At 43.4% G+C, this 13,634-nt stretch overlaps 1 long non-coding RNA gene across 1 annotated transcript in view; it reads right to left on the bottom strand.

Moving 5' to 3' along the window:
- LOC134350979 (uncharacterized) overlaps positions 1 to 12,708 on the bottom strand; it is a 29,186-nt gene extending 16,478 nt beyond the window's left edge. Inside the window, exon 1 of the long non-coding RNA XR_010019037.1 lies at positions 12,586 to 12,708. This is a non-coding gene — a long non-coding RNA (uncharacterized LOC134350979). The remainder of the gene's footprint in view (positions 1 to 12,585) is intronic.
- Positions 12,709 to 13,634: the final 926 nt, after the last annotated feature.

Here is a 13,634-nt window from a genome sequence, read left to right as displayed (position 1 = left end):
TGTATTCATGAGTACTCATGTGTGGTTAAATGACAATTACACTTGAATTAAATGAAAATGACTGAGGAAGTCCTTGCCATCAAATTTCACATAGACAGCACCCAAGTCAGGATCTAACTGGAGTCGCTGGAGCTGTGAGTGATGCAGGAGACCCCCTTGTTGCCTCCAAAAGGTTTTCTAAAACTACTTAAACAAGGAAACAAATATCAGAATTGTTATGGAAGAAAATAATTTTATTAACCAAAAGCAATTAAAAATGATCAAATTCAATTTTTACACATGCACCAAAGAGGACTTCCTATCTGATGCATCGACTCTTGGGAAGGCAAATGCTCTGCCCATGACTGCAAGATTTTTCAGAGTTATGAACACAGTCCAGCACATCATGTAAACTAGTCTCACCCCCATTGACTCTGTCTACACTCCTTGATGTCTTGAAAAGACAGCCAAAGTAATCAAAGACCCTATCCACCCCTGTGTATTTTTTCATTCCCCGCCACCCCCTGCAAGCAGCCAGAAGATACAAAAGCTTGAGAAAGCATGAAACATGTCTCAAGGACAGTTTCAATTCCCCTGTTATCAGACTCTACAACAAACACTAAATATGGACTCTTAATCTCTCAATCTACCACATCATGGCCTTTGCACTTTATTTGTCTATCTGCATTGCACTTTCTCCATAACTGTATTCTGATTTATTTTTTTCCCTTTTGTACTCCTGCATTATGCTCATGTATGGAATGATCCAACAAGATGGTAAGCAAATAAAAGTTTTCATAGTATCTTGGTACATGTGACAATAATAAAACTATTGGTATGGAAACACCCATGACCCTGACCGGAAAATCCTACCAAAACTAGTTGATACGGCCCAATCCATCACAGATAAAACCCTCCCTACCAATGAGCACATCTACATGGAACATTATAGCAGGAAGTCAGCATCCATCGTCAGGGATGCCCACCACCCAGGCCATACTTCCTTCTACCTGCTGCCATCAGGAAGAAGGTTCAGGAGCCTCAGGGGTCACACCACCAGGTTCAGGAACAGTTACTACCCCTCAACCATCAAGCTCTTGAACCAAAGGGGATAACTTCACTTGCCCCATCATTGGAATGTTCCCACAACCTATGGTCCGACTTTTAAGGACTCTACATCTTATGTTCTCAATATTTATTATTTATTTATTATTGTTATTTCTGTCTTTTTATATTTGAATTGTTTGCTGTCTTTTGCACGCTGGTTGAATGCCTAAAATTGGTGCAGTCTTTTGTTGGTTCTATTATGGTTATTATTCTATTATGGATCCCTAAAATGAACCTCGGGGTTGTATATGGCGACATATGTGTACTTTGATAATAAATTTACTTTCAATTTTGAGCTTTGAGACAATTACCTTAGTCCTCATAAAACCAGATGTATTCGACATTAATCAAAACAATACCACTGTGTAGCCATTCCGACCTGGAGTCTGTTGTTCAGACAAATCCCCCACTTAAGTGTTGTGGAGTTACTGCAGTTTTGACTGCCTATGTTGTAAGATGTCCAACATCAAAGAGAAACTATCAGCAGGTATTGGGCTCCCACTTATGCAGACGTTTGAAATGAACTTAAAAGCAATTATGTGGGAGGACAGGTAAAGCGCCAGCATTCCTCTGCAAAATCTTTCAGAATAATGTCACATCAGGATCCTATGCAATCCCTAGCGAGGGGACTTTTGCACACTTCTCATCGATATTCACCAAGGATAAGGATGTAAGGTCAGGAGAGTTCAGGAGAATTCTGGAGCATGTTGGGAAGGAAGAAGAGTTTGAAATATTTTTGAAAGCTCTTGTGGGTAAATCTAACCTAGGTGCTAAAGGAAACATGGGAAGAGATTGCTAGAGCTCTGGTGGAGATTCTTATATCTTTGATAGTCATGGGTGAGGTATCAGAGGATAGGAGAATGGCTCATATTATTCATTTCTTCAGAAAGGGTGGTAGAAAGAAGGCCAGAAATTATGGGCCAATGAGCCTTACATTAGTGAGAGGGAAGGTGTTGGAGAAGATTCTCGGGATCAGGGACTGATTAAAAGGAGTCAGCATGGTTTCATGCTCAGGTGATCATGTATCACAAATTGGATCAGGATTTTTGAAGCGGGGCCTTGGGATATTTATGAAGGCAGAGTGGTAGGTGTGGGAGACAAGGACTTTCATAATATTTTTGAAAAGGTTCCACATGGTGGGCTGGTCCAGAGGGTTAAGGCACAAGAGATCCAAGGTAGTTGGTAAACTGGATCCAGCATTGGCATGAGAATAGAGGAAAGAGGGTAGAGGTGGATGGATATTCATCTGGCTGGAAGTCGGGAACAAACGGTGTACTGCAGGGACTGGTGTTGGGACTTTGTTGTGTGTAGTATATAAGTGACATGGATGAAAATGCAAGTCAGGTGGTCTGATTAGTAAGATTGTAGATGATACTTTCTTTAAGGTTGCCATAGCTGGTGGTGGTAGTGGGGACAGGTTCCCACTACCTGTTAAATGCTTCCAATAGCGTGCATCTCAAATGGCCTCTACTAACAAAGCTCAACTCCTAGCCTTCACTTGTGGCTTTGCTACAAAGACCTGCTAACAGGAACGGGGCAACAGCACCTTAAAACTGGTCACTTTGGGCTGACGGGGCTCATCAGCTGTGGTTGGCAGCTCATCTCGGAGAAGGAAATATATGATCTCAAACCTCTGCTGCCTTGCGGCTCTACCCAATCATGGGGAAGGTTTCGGGAATAAACCCTGAAGAAAAATCCGGAGCTGGAGTTCCTAAGGCAGTCCTACATTGAGCTCAATGTTAATGCTGACTGGCAACTCCTCCCATGCCACTGGTGCCAAATTTTATCGGTCTCTGTGTTCCTTTGTATTCATGGCTGCACGGAGAGGGGGAGCTTGTTGCATGGCAACAGGCTGTTCTCCATATTGTACTGCCCTGGCTTGTATATCACATAGGCAGCTAGGCCACAATATTCAATGTCGATCCCAACCAATGGAGGTCCTCAGATAACACAAAACTTGGTGGAGTCATCGATAGTGAAAAAGACCATAAGGTACAGGAGCAGATTAGGCTATTTGGCCCATCGAATCTGCTCTGCCATTTTATCATGGCTGATCCAATTCTCCTCTCAGCCCCAGTCTTCTGCCTTCTTCCCCTATCCCTTCATGCCTTGACCAATCAAGAATCTAAAGATAAAGATTATCTGAGAACACAATCAGACACAGATTAGTGAGAAAGTGGGATGGACCAGTGGCAGATGGAATTTAATCCAGACAAGTGTGAGGAAATGCACTTTGTGAAGTCCAACGTTAGTAACGTCGTCGCTGTCGTCGTGGCTATCCCTCAAGGTCGAGGATGACGATCTTTGTTCTGTTGATCTACTTATGGGCTCTCAAGTGGCTTATGAGTCCAATCTTGGTTTTGAAAGTTCTTCCGCATTCAGGACGGGTAGTTCCAGATGGCAGATCGGGCTTTGGTTGTTGCTGCCCCTCTTTCCATTTTCTTCTCTTTTCTTCTAATTCTGCACATCTGTTGGCTTCGAAAGTTGCTGTTCCTTCTCGGATGATGGCTTGCCAGAGTTTCCTGTCCTTGGCATTGGTTTCCCAATTGTTGATGTCGATGTTATATTTCTTCATGTTGGCTTTTAAGACGTCTTCGAATCTCTTCTGTTGTCTGCCTCTTTTACATTTGCCTTCTTTAAGCTGGGAGTAGAAGATTTGTTTCTGCAGTTGTTCATCTTTCATCCGAACAACATGACCGCTCCATCTTAGTTGGTTCCTGATGACGTAGGCTTCAATGCTTGTTGTTTTTGCTTCATTTAGCACGCTGACGTTGGTTCTTCTATCTTCCCAACTGATACTTAAGATGTTTCGAAGACAGCGTTGATGGAACTTTTCAAGTGCCTTCAGATGTTGTTGGTATATTGTCCAGGTTTCTGATGCATACAGGAGCGTTGGGATCACCACTACTTTGTACACTAACATTTTGGTGTCTGTTCGGATGTCACGATCATGAAAGACTCTTGTTCGGAGACGTCCAAAAGCTGTTCCAGCGTATTTAAGGTGATATTGGATCTCGTCATTAAGGTCGACATTGGAGGAGAGATGACTTCCAAGATACGGAAAGTGGTCCATGTTTTCCAGGGTTGTTTCACCAAGCTGAATTGATGGTTCTATCCGATTTGTCTCAATTGGTGATGCTTGATAGACGATCCGAGTCTTCTTGGAATTGATGGTAAGTCCAAGTTTCGTGTATACACGGTTGAAGGCAGTCAGAATCTGTTGTAGGTGGTTTTCTGAAAGAGCTGCAACACTGTTGTCATCTGAGTATTGGAACTCAATGAGGGAACTCGTGGATGTCTTTGTTTTGGATTTGAGACGGGCAAGGTTGAAAAGTCTGCCATCTGTTCCGTAGACAATATCGATTCCTGGGGGTAGGTCATCATCCTCATGGTGGACGAATGTTAGTAACACACATAGAGTAAATAACAGGGATCATAGGAGCATTGATGTGGAGGGAGACATTGGGGTGCATGTCCAAATTTTGCTGGAAGTGGCAAACCAAATGGAAAGGCATTTTGCATCCTTGCCTTCATTGGGTGAGGCATTGAGTATAGGAGTGAGTTGTCATACTGAAGCTGTACAAAACATTAGTTATACCACTCTCAGAGTATTGTGTACAGTTTTAGTCACCGCATTATAGCAAGAATGTTGTAGCAATAGAGAGAATGAGAAGAGAACTGTCAGTATGCAGCCTGGAATGGAGAGCTGTAGCCATAGAGAAACTAGACCAGCTGGGTTTATACTCCCTGGAATATAGGAGGCTGAGGGGTAACTTAATAGAGTTTTACAAAATTATGAGAAACATGGACAGGATAACTAGTCAGAGTCTTATTTTCCAGGGCAGGGGAGTCTTGAAGGAGAGGACACAGGCTTAAGATGAGAAGGGAGAAATTTAAAAGAGATCTGAGACGTACATTTTTTACACAGAAGGGCGGGGAGTGGGGGTGGTTACCTGAAAAGAGCTGCCAAAAGAATTAGTAGTGGGAGGATACAGTTACATTAAAAAGTATTTGGATAAGTACTTAGAGAGAAAGGTGTGGAGAGATATGTGCTTAATGCAGGTAGGTTTTATGGTTGGCTTGGAAGAGATGGGCTGAAAGGGCCTACTTCTGTGCTGTACCATTCTATGCAGAGTTACTCCGACAGTGAAAGAAAACTTATATTTCACTCTTTCCTTTTCAATTACTGGACCCCCTCTAGGTACTCTGACAGTCATAAACTCCCAGAATTTCTGTTTCCGATTTCAGATTTTGTGGCTTTTCTCAATAACCCAGGCAGGTGTCATATCATAAACACAGGAGATTTAGCAGGTGCTGGAAATCTGCAGTAACACGTACAAATGCTGGACGAACTCAGCAGGTCAGGCACCATCTATGGAGAGGATTAAGCAGTCAATGTTTCGTGCCAAGACCATTCATCAGGACTCATGAAAGGATTTGGCCCAAAACATTGAATGCTTATTCGTCCCTATAGATGCTGTCTGACCGGCTGAGTTTCTCCTGAACTTTTGTGTGTGTTAGTGAATTTTCCAGACTGCTCAAGCCAGCAGTTACCCTATCTTTTTCTATACAAATCACTCTTTTACGTATTGCATGATTTAGGTCTTCAACACTTTTTGGCAGATATGTGTGTTTTTATTTTGCATGACTGTTTCTTCCTTTGCTCACTATCTTGATTCATGTGCTGTGTGTGTTTTGCACCTTAGCCTGAGACGGACACTGTTTCGTTCAGCTGTATTTGTGTATGGTTGAATGATAATTAAATTTGACTCTGAATTTGATTTGAACTATAGAGCTTCTGTTTCACCACTCCAGAGAGCCGGGCTTGAGCCTGACCTCAGTTGCTGACTAGTTTGCACATTCTCCCTATGACCATAAGGGTTTCGTCCAGGAAATCTGGTTTCCTCCTGTATCACAAAGACATGAGGTTAGTAGATGAAGCCACACTCAGGTTGGAGGAACAACACCTTATATTCCGTCTGGGTAGCCTCCAACCTGATGGCATGAACATTGACTTCTCTAACTTCTGCTAATGCCCCACCTCCCCCTTGTACCCCATCCGTTATTTATTTATATACTGTATACACATTCTTTTTCTCTCTCTCCTTTTTCTCCCTCTGTCCCTCTGACTATACCCCTTGCCCATCTTCTGGGCTCCCCCCCCCCTTTTCCTTCTCCCTGGGCCTCCTGTCCCATGATCCTCTCATATCCCATTTGCCAATCACCTGTCCAGCTCTTGGCTCCATCCCTCCCCCCCTCCCATCTTCTCCTATCATTTTGGATCTCCCCCTCCCCCTCCCACTTTCAAATCTCTTACTATCTCTTCTTTCAGTTAGTCCTGACGAAGGGTCTCGGCCCAAAACGTCGACTGTACCTCTTCCTATAGATGCTGCCTGGCCTGCTGCATTCACCAGCAACTTTGACAAGGTCACTTAGTGGTCACTTAGTTGGTTAATTAATCATTGAACAGACAGCTCCATTACTCCTGCTCCTGCGAGTGGTGTAGGGATCAGAAAAAACCATTAATTTTGTTCTGACAAAATTTTCTGCACAAAGCCCCTTTTCAGGTTGCCCCACCTCCCACATCCTATTTCCTTGTGACCTCCCTCAGCTCTAGAATCCTAACTGTCTTCTTTTCATCCCCTCACTTCTTTTATCCAATCATAAAGGATGGCACTAGGTGCCCGAATCCTAATCTCTGGAATTCTTTTCCCTGAATCTCTTTGTTCTCCATCTCTGTCACTCCCTTTAAAGCTTTGTCAAATACTGCTCTTTGATTTAGCATTTAGAAAAAATGTTCTCGTGGCTTCTGCTTAACTTCAGTGCAATCTTTGATTTCATAATTTCATGAGCTATTAAGCGGAGTGGCAGATACCACCCATTATTGTAGGGAGGAGTGCAGTATAAAATTGTCTTGGAATTATCTGTCTATGTATATATAAGGAAAGAATGTACCATCACAGAGTAGAAAACAAGATTGGTTTTATCTCCTATTGGCCCCACAGAGTAACAATAATTTTGAGATGGGTTAGTGTTGGCACGGCACTATAATCAAACGGGTAGTACAGGTGCAGCTAGTACAGCTGCTGCCTCTCAGTGCTGGAACCATAGGTTCAAACCCGACCTCTGCTATCACCTGTGTCGTGTTAGCACACTGTCCCTGTGGCACTTGACTTTCCTGTGGTTGCTCTAGCCTTATTGAGCAGTAATTAACCCATGGTTATATGAATATTGAATGGTCCTCTACTACAATAAAATAGACTCTTGACCTCATAATCTATCTTGTCATGACCTCACACCTTATTGTCTACCTGCTTTCACTGTAACTGAAACACTTTATTCGACTTTATTACTTCCCCTCTTTACACCAACATATTTTGGTTTATCTCCTAACATCTGGTGCTGCTGGCAAATCATCAATTCGGTGAAAGACGCGCTTTGGTCTGCCCAAAACTTGGTGGTCTACCAGCACATGGAGATGTCCGTGACTGAATGTTGCTGACTGGCTCACTCTCGCCTGCGGTAGTACGTGCTGAGGGATGCACTCAAGCTTGGTGCGGCCACCGCGAAGGCCCGGTGGGGAAGGACCACAGTTTAAGGTTCATCACCTGTGGGAGTGGGAGGGGTCGGGTGGGGAGGAGAATAACCCTCATCAGCGGTGTGGACAGATGAATCAACATGGTGTCCCAGGAGTGGGTGCAATTGTTAATTTGGAAAAGGAATTAGAGCCAATGCCTGCCTTTATTGTTGATAATCTCCTCTTCTTTTCTAGTCCTGATGAAGGATCTCAGCCTGAAACATCAACTGTTTATTCTTCTCTACAGATGCTGTCTGACCTGTTGGGTTCCTCCAGTATTTTGAGTGTGTTGCTTTTGATTTCCAGCATCTGCAGACACTCTACATCTTGTTACTGGTTTCCCTTGTACTACCCCAATGCACCGTTGTAATGAGACAATCTGTATGGAAGTCATGCAAGAGAAGTTTTTCACTGTACCTCAGTGCATGTGACAATAATAAATCAATTTACCAGTTGGTAGGTACATTAAGCATAGTAAATTGCCTTTAATGTGTAGCTAAGTGGCAGAATCTGTGTGGGAGTTGACAGCAATGTGACACAATATAAAGTGGGATTAATTCAAGGCTGGAGCAAATAGGTGATTGATGGTCACAGCGGACTAAGTGATTTGAAGGATCGGTGACTGGTTTCCATGCTCTATCTCTCTCTGACTTTACAAGATGATCACCTCATGGTTAACATAGTCTGAAAATGCCTAATCAAGAAAGTTGAAAAGTCTTCAGCAAACTTCACAGATCCAGTACTATAATGAGAGGCTGGACAAATTTGGATTGTTTTCTCTGGAACAACGGAGGCTGAGGAAAGATCTGATAGAAGATTACGACAAGCCTAGATAAAGTAGACAGACAGTATCATTTACTACCCCCCCCCCCCACCCCGCCAGGGTTGAAGTGTCTAATACAAGAGGGCATGCATATAAGGTGTGAGGAAATACTTTCAAAGGAGATGTGAGGGGCAAGCGTTTTTAATCAGACTGATGAGTGCCTGGAATGCACTGCCTCGGGTGGTGGTAGAGGCAGGTATGTTAGGGACATTTAGATAGACACAAGAATGTGAGGAAATGGAAGGATCTGGACATGTACTTCTACTTTTCATGATTTTTATTAACGACCTGGATGTGGGGGTAGAAGGGTGAGTTGGCAAGTTTGCAGATGACACAAAGGTTGGTGGTGTTGTAGATAGTGTAGAGGATTGTCAAAGATTGCAGAGAGACATTGATAGGACGCAGAAGTGGGCTGAGAAGTGGCAGATGGAGTTCAACCCAGAGAAGTGTGAGGTGGTACACTTTGGAAGGACAAATTCCAAGGCAGAGTACAAAGTAAATGGCAGGATCCTTGGTAGTGTGGAGGAGCAGAGGGATCTGGGGGAACATGTCCACAGATCCCTGAAAATTGCCTCACAGGTAGATAGGGTAGTTAAGAAAGCTTATGGGATGTTAGCTTTCATAAGTCGAGGGATAGAGTTTAAGAGTCGCAATGTAATGATGCAGCTCTATAAAACTCTGGTTAGGCCACACTTGGAGTACTGTGTCCAGTTCTGGTCACCTCACTATAGGAAGGATGTGGAAGCATTGGAAAGGGTACAGAGGAGATTTACCAGGATGCTCCCTGGTTTAGAAAGTATGCATTATGATCAGAGATTAAGGGAGCGAGGGCTTTACTCTTTGGAGAGAAGGAGGATGAGAGGAGACATGATAGAGGTATACAAGATATTAAGAGGAATAGATAGAGTGGACAGCCAGCGCCTCTTCCCCAGGGCACCACTGCTCAATACAAGAGGACATAGCTTTAAGGTAAGGGATGGGAAGTTCAAGGGGGATATTAGAGGAAGGTTTTTTACTCAGAGAGTGGTTGGTGTGTGGAATGCACTGCCTGAGTCAGTGGTGGAGGCAGATACACTAGTGAAATTTAAGAGACTACTAGACAGGTATATGGAGGAATTTAAGGTGGGGGGCTTATATAGGAGTCAGGGTTTGAGGGTTGGCACAACAATGTGGGCCAAAGGGCCTGTACCATGTTGTATTATTCTATGTTCTATGTTCTATGTATAGGCAGAAGGGATTAGTTGGCCATCTGTTGATTAATTTATTTGGTTCAGTATAACAGTGTGGGCCAAAGGAGCAGTTCCTGTGCTGTACTGTTCTATCTTCTACCTCCAGAAGAGCAATTTTAGTCAATCATTCCAAAGCTCACTATATTGCTATTTGTATTTCATCTTGCTCACATCAAGGATATTGGCATCACTGGTAGTGTTCATTACTTCTATATGCTGGCCAGCAGCAGTGGTGTGAGCTGTCTTCTTTGGTATGGAAGGTGCAGTTAGGGTAATTTCAGCAAAAAGTGCAATGTATTTTATAGACGGAAGCACTGTGTGCTGCTGGTAGAGGGAATGAATACTTAGGGCAAAGGATGTGGTGCCAACCAAGTGGCTGTTTTGTCCTGAATGGTGCCAAGTTTCTGAATAGTTGCTGGAGTTTCGCTCATCTAGGAAAATGGCAAGTATTCCATGCCTTGTGCTTCACAGGGAATGGAAATAACTTGAGGTGTCAAGTTCAAAATACATTAATTATCAAAATATGTACACTATATACAATCTTGAGTTTCATCTGCTTACAGACAGCCACAGACTGTGGTGGAGGCCAGGTCTGCGGATATATTTCAAGCGGAACTTGATATTTTCCTGATTGGTCAGGGCACCAAAGAATAAGGCGAGAAGGCAGGTGTACGGGGTTGAGTGGGATCCAGGATCAGCCATGATGGAGTGGCAGAGCAGACTTAATGGGCTGAATGGCCTAATTTTGCTCCTATATCGTAAACAAAGAAAATGCAATAGAACCCATTTTAAAAAACCCGTACACCAAAGGCCATCAACCACCCAACGTGTGAAAAAAAGAACAATTCATGCAAACAATAAAAACTAACCAAATAACACTCAGAACATGAACAGCAGATTCCAAGAGAGTGAGCTGACAGCCATGGAGCCATTCAGCTCTGCAGCCGTTCCAGGAGCCCGATGGCCACAGTCTACAGCTACAGGGGCAGTTCAGCGCTGAGACGAGTGAATCTGGTCCAGAAGCCCAATGACTGCAGCCACGGACACCGAGCTGGTTCAGAACCGAGATGAGTGCCGATGGCTGCGGACCTCAGCCGCAGAGTCAGCTCAACACAGAGAGGAATAAACCTCACGGAGCAGCGAGCTGAAAATTGGTCCGTCCCTCACCCTCGGCCCCGACACCCCAACCTTTTCAACCTAGCCCATCATTTCAATTAGCTCTTCCCTCACCCTCGGCCCCAGGCCCCTCCAGCTCGATCCGGCCCCGAGCCCACTCTAGCAATGGCTGCCAGATTCGTACTTGCACCCCTGAAACACCTTAACTTGCCAAATCCCTGAAAATACTGCAAAAAAGCCAGGTCATACAGGCGGTTCTGAAGCACAGCTCCCGAATGTTCATTGTAATGATCATAGTCCAGATAAAGTGTAACTTATAGAATAGTTAGTAGTTTGGCGTGCGGTCAATAAAGCATCACTGTGTCCCACCAGTGCCATCTTCACCGCATGGCCCAAGAGATGAGTCATTTATCAAAGGGTACCCAACCTCTTGCAATCCTGTCACCAAGGTATGTGGCAAATCCATCTGAGCTTCTGGTCAGGATTTACTCAGGACAACAGGAAATATTCAGTGCCAGGCAATGTTACTTGTGTTCATGCAGCAAGATGAGGGGCAATATTACAGGCCAGCTAAAAGCTCACAACATCTTATCAACATCCGCATTCAGGTGTGGGCTGCTTTATCTGTTGAGGGATTTTGAATGGAATTGGACGTTGTGCAATCTTTAGTGAACATCCTCCCTCCTGAATCTCTGCTAGTCATTAGCAAGAGAAGATGATGGAGCCACAAACAACCAAAAATTAATTCCCAGCTGACAGATTTGTCCTCAGTAATTTGTCTATCCAGATCACCACAATACCAGACTACTGGTTGGTCTTGCCCATGGCAAGATGGGAAGAGCTGGTGAGCTAACCCATGCATCCTATGATTCAAAGTGAGCATCATTTCGGTCTCATACATCTCATTCTGAGCTTCCATTTTGGAATATCCTATGTAGCTCACCAGTTCATAGAATTGTAGCGTCTTACAGTATAGAAATTGTCTCTTCATCTCCATGGTCCAAGCTGAACAAGATTCCCCTCGAGGCTAGTGCCATTTGTCCATGTTTGGCCCACATCCCTCTAAGGCTTTCCTATCCACGTAACTGTCCAAATACCTGTTAATGTAACACTCACAACACGCTGGAGGAACTCAGCAGGTCGGGCAGCATCCGTGGAAATGATCAGTCAACGTTTCGGGCCGGAACCCTTCATGTTGTGAGTATTGCTTTGACCCCAGCATCTGCAGAGTATTTTGTGTTTACCTGTTAATGTACCCGCCTCAGCCTCTCCCTCTACCTGCTCATATACTGAGTAGTCTCTAGGTGAAAAAAGTTGTCCCTCAAATTAAACCAATGCCTTCTAGTGCTAGATTGCCCAACCCTGGTAAAAAGATTATGTACATGGACACTATCTATGTTTCTTGCTGTTATACACCTGTATAACATCCTCTTCCTTGCTTGCTCAACCTTTCCAGACCTCAGTGTCTCAGCTTGCGGCAATATTCATGTAAATCTTCTCTGGCCTCTTTACAGCCTACTAACATCTCTCCCACAGCCGCATGATCAACACTGAACACAATATTCCAAATGCGGCCTCACTAATGTCCCGTACGAAGAAAGGCATTTCCAGCTGATGAATGGAAATTTTTAAAAAACCATTAAAGCAATTTTAAACAATAGAGACTTAGGAAGCCTGAAAGAATTAAAAGCTATTATAATGTTAAAAGTAATTTAAACAAATGTTAAGCAATATAAAATAGAGCAATTACTTACATTGACCTTTCCAGACAAGGTCATGACCCTATTCCTTGAGTAGAGGATTTATTCAAACATTGATCGTTCCTGGATTCTTAAGGCAATCACTATTGTGCCACTGGGCTTCATGGTGAGTCTGCGGCAGTTTGGGCAGTCAGATATACACGAGAAGTCTGAGACCTATGAAGCAACAGCTGCTGGCCAGTGATTCCCTCTAGATCAGGCAACTATCAGTCAGCACTATCCAACTATTAACGAGGCATTGTGAAATCAGCACATGCTTCAATATTGAAATGTGATATGATTCATGTTTATGATTAAAAGCTCACAGGAGGTCACGGCAGAACCATCGCTGTAAATATAATTCATGTGTGTCATGAAGACAATGCAGTTTACCAATTAAATACAAAAGGACAGGATGGTTTCCTGGAGGCAAGAATAATCCAAGCTGTAAACTATTAATGTCAATCCTGTTTATGTTTGATTTTAGTGCAACATTCAAAGTAATTGAAGCAAATTAGGAAAATGTCAAAGAGAAGTATGATTCTTCAGTCCTCCACCGGCACATTTATATATCCAAAGGAAATAATTAAAACGTTCAGATCACCTTGAGAATTCTTGAATCTTGGAGCATTTTTAAGCCTGGAGATGTTAAGTTGCGGAGCTGGTTTGAGATAGAATCAAGCGTAGGCCATTCTGATCCTCATGTCTCTGCTGCTATTCAGTAAAATCATGGTTATCTCTTGGCATCTCCTTCCTGTACGAACAATTAATTCCCTCATATCCAAAAAAAAACCTTTCAGATTCTGTCTTGAATCCTCTCAGTTACTGTGTCTCCATGACCCTCTTGGATTGAGACTTTCAAACAATCATTTACCCTTTGGATGATAAACATACTTCTCAATTTAATTCTGAATAACCAGCCCCTTATCTTGAGGCTGTGACCTGTGATTCTAACACCTCAGGAAGGTGTTAGAATCATCCCTATCTCTGCCTTTCCAGTTCAATATGTATGAAAGCCTTAGTGTCAGCTACTTGGCTAAGCACTAGTGCTTTCACTGGGAGTT

The sequence above is a fragment of the Mobula hypostoma genome, chromosome 8 (genome assembly GCF_963921235.1).
Source record: "Mobula hypostoma chromosome 8, sMobHyp1.1, whole genome shotgun sequence".
NCBI classification, from domain to species: Eukaryota; Metazoa; Chordata; class Chondrichthyes; order Myliobatiformes; family Myliobatidae; genus Mobula; species Mobula hypostoma.
This window is presented reverse-complemented; position numbering and strand designations above follow the sequence as displayed.